The following is a 3,447-nucleotide window of genomic DNA, read 5'->3' as shown; positions in this document are numbered from 1 at the left end:
TACTTTCCCTAATCCTGCTATATTACTACATAACCCCAGGTGTACACAGAAGTCTCTATATATAAGAAAGAGTTTTGAGTAGATAATTTAGGAAATTGAAATAAGATTTTTTAAGTGCCAAATCTTTTTGAGAAAAAATGGATTATATGCTATTCATTTTTAAACTATATCATCTATTCTTCTGGGTAATGAAAATGATCAATATCTTATAGGCTCTAAAATTTCTCCCAAGTCTGACACAGTGATATCCTGATATTGCTGTAATGAAGAGTCATTTTATTCTCAGCAATATAACATTGCCTTCAGGGATAAGATGCATATTCATGAATGCTTGTGCTAAACTAAATGTCTTAAAACTATAAATTTTTTTTTTTACTTTGAAATGATTGTAGATTTGGAAGAAGTTGCAAAGATAGTATGGAGAAGCCCCATGTGTCCTTCACCCACTTTCCAATTGCAACATCTTATAAACTTAAGAACAAAATCAGGAAATTGTTGTTGGTATAAGCCACAGAATTTATTCAGACTTTGTATTATTTGTGTGTGTGTGTTGTGTTTGCATGTTTCTGTGCAATTTTATTACACGAATAAATGTATGTAACTACCACAATCAAGATACAGAACTGTTCAGGTGCCATAAAGATCTTCCCTCTGCTCTCCTTTTAAAATTACACCTACTCTTTCCTCCTGTTCGGTCTCTAAACTCTGGCAACTACTAATCTGTCCTCTGTCTGGATAGTTTTGCCATTTCAAGTATAAAGCCTTGGACTGCAGGCACAGTGCTGGGGAAACCATTCACCCAGGGCACCATTCCTGGGATCACCGGTTCTGCCAGTGATGAACCTGTCATGGAAGCCAGCCAGAGCCACCTGCCCAAGAATGCGAAAGATAAACCAGTTTGAGATGGACGTTTAAAGAACCTGAATCACGTTAAGAGTCATACCTGGGCCTTATGAAAGTTATCATCATGGGCAGGCATTGGGTCCAGTCCTCTGCTCCTTCAGTGAGTGCACCTGTTCCCCCGTCTTATTCATGAACACCAGCAGATTCCTCCCTCCACTGAGGCAGAAACTGCCACCCCAAGGGGAATGACTGCAGTGGGGGCCAGTAATGATCACCTTGGTCTTCCATCCCCATCTTTTGGGTCACATCCATCCTTTTCTTAGATTGGTATGCAGTAGGAAAAATCCCCCCCCCTTCTCCAAAAGAAGAAACAAAGTCACCTTTAATTTAGGAACAAGGAGGATGGGGTGTGGTGAAGAATGTTATATAAATAAATTCATAAAGTATGTAATATTTTGAGATTTGCTTTTTTCTCTCCACATAATTCTCTAGAGATCCACCCAAATTGTGTTTAGATAGTTTCTTCTTATTACTGAGTAGTATTACATAATATAGATGTACCACTTTATTTAACGATTTATTTGTTGAAGAACATGTGGACAGATTTCAGTGTGGGGCTGTTATTAATAAATCTAATTTGAACATGCAAATACAGGTTTTTTGTTGTTGTGTGAACATATGTTTTCCTTTCTCTGAGTTAAATGCCAGGAGTGCAGTTGCTGGGTTGTATGGTAGTCATGCTTAGATTTTTAAAAAGCTACAAATTTTACTCAATTCTGAAATAAAACTATGTACTTATTCCACATGTCTGTTTATTTAAAATGGAAATGTGCTGATAAGTTTCCCTTTATTATTTACTTATAGACCAACATCGGGTAAAATGGAATCTTTATTCTGTTGAGTCTTCTAATCCATCGACATGATGTATCATATCATTACAATTATTTAGATCTTCTTTGATTTCATTCATTACTATTTTGTAGTTTTCAGTATATAAGTCCTGTACAACTTTTATTATGTTTATACCTAAGGATTTAATCTTCTGAACAATTGTAACTGTTATTAAGTTTTTAATTTAAGTTTTCATATGCTCATTGCTACTGTGTAGAAATACAACTGATTGTTGTATGTTGACTTTACCTTAGTTATTAGTTTTGGAGGTTTTTGTGTACATTCCTTGGATTTTCTACATATATAATCATCTCATGTGAGAATAAAGACAGCTTTATTTACTTATTTTCTTTCCAATCTGTGTACCTTTTATTTTCTTTTGCCTGTTGCCCTGACTAGGATTTCCAGACTATGTAGAGGTGACAAAGAATATTCTTTCCTTGCTCTTGATCTAAGAAGAAAACATTCACTCATTAAATATTTAGTCACATAGTCATTAATCTTAAAATATGCTAACTCTAGTCTTTTGTAGATGTCCTTTATCAAGTTGAGGAAGTTTCTCTCTATTTTTAATTTATTCAGAATTTTTATCATTAGTGGTTGTTGATTTTTGTCAAATACTTTTTGCATATCAATTGATATATTTGTGTGATTCTTCTACTGTAGCTTATTAATATGAGAAGTTATGTTGATTGATATTAGAATACTGAACAAGCCTTGCATCTCTGGAATAAAACCCCCTTTAGTCACAGATTATAATTAATTTTGCATATTGCTGAATTTGATTTGCTATACACTTTTTGAGGATTATTGCACCTGTGATCATGAGAGATACTAGTCTGCAGTTTTATTTATTTTTTGAACTGTCCCTGTCTGATTCTAGAATCAGGGTAATATGGATTTATATAATAAATTAGGAGTATCCCCTCCTCTTCTTTTTTCTGGGAGAGATTGTGTAAAATTGGTGTTAATTATTTGGTAAATTTTAGTAGACTTCTTTGGTGCAACCATCTGTATTTGGAGTTCTTTTTGGGAGAATTTTCTAACTAAATAAATAACTTCAATTTTTAAAAATAGGTACAGGCAATTTAATATTTGTTTAGTTTTGGTAGTTAGCACCTTTTAAGAAATTGATTTTTATTACCACCTGAATAGGTTTCTGTTTCATTTGAACCTCAATTTCTCTTTTATTTAATTTCCAAATAATTCCATAGCCTTCCATGGTAAACAATGTTTTTACATCTGTGTCCTTTGCTTACATTCTGCTTTATTTTACATTTCTCAGTATAGTTTGAATTCTTGCTATGTAGAGACTCCACATATCCAACCTGCTATCCATCTGTGAAAAAACAAAAACCTATTTTAACCATCATGTTATCAGAAAACTATATCAGACTGATGGCTCATAATGGAAACACACTTTCAAACTGATTTTAAGAAAAACCCCAAGGCATGTTTGTTCTGTTTAAAAGGACTGAAAGTATAGAAATGAAACAGGAGCCATAAACGGAGGTTGATTTACTTTATGAAGACAATATTACTCTGTGATGTTTATCCCAATTTTTACACAATAACTTGAAAGTCAGAAAACCTTTGCCGTCAAGAAAAACAACAAAGGCTAAAACCAAATAGAAAAACTTTTCTTTCTTTGAACATATATTGTTTTCATGCTTAAAGTAAATTTGGCTCTTTAATATCTTTGTTTTAAATTAA

Source organism: Lipotes vexillifer, unplaced genomic scaffold (assembly GCF_000442215.2).
Source record: "Lipotes vexillifer unplaced genomic scaffold, Lipotes_vexillifer_v1.1 scaffold1605, whole genome shotgun sequence".
NCBI classification, from domain to species: domain Eukaryota; kingdom Metazoa; phylum Chordata; class Mammalia; order Artiodactyla; family Lipotidae; genus Lipotes; species Lipotes vexillifer.
Note: the sequence above shows the minus strand (reverse complement) of the source record.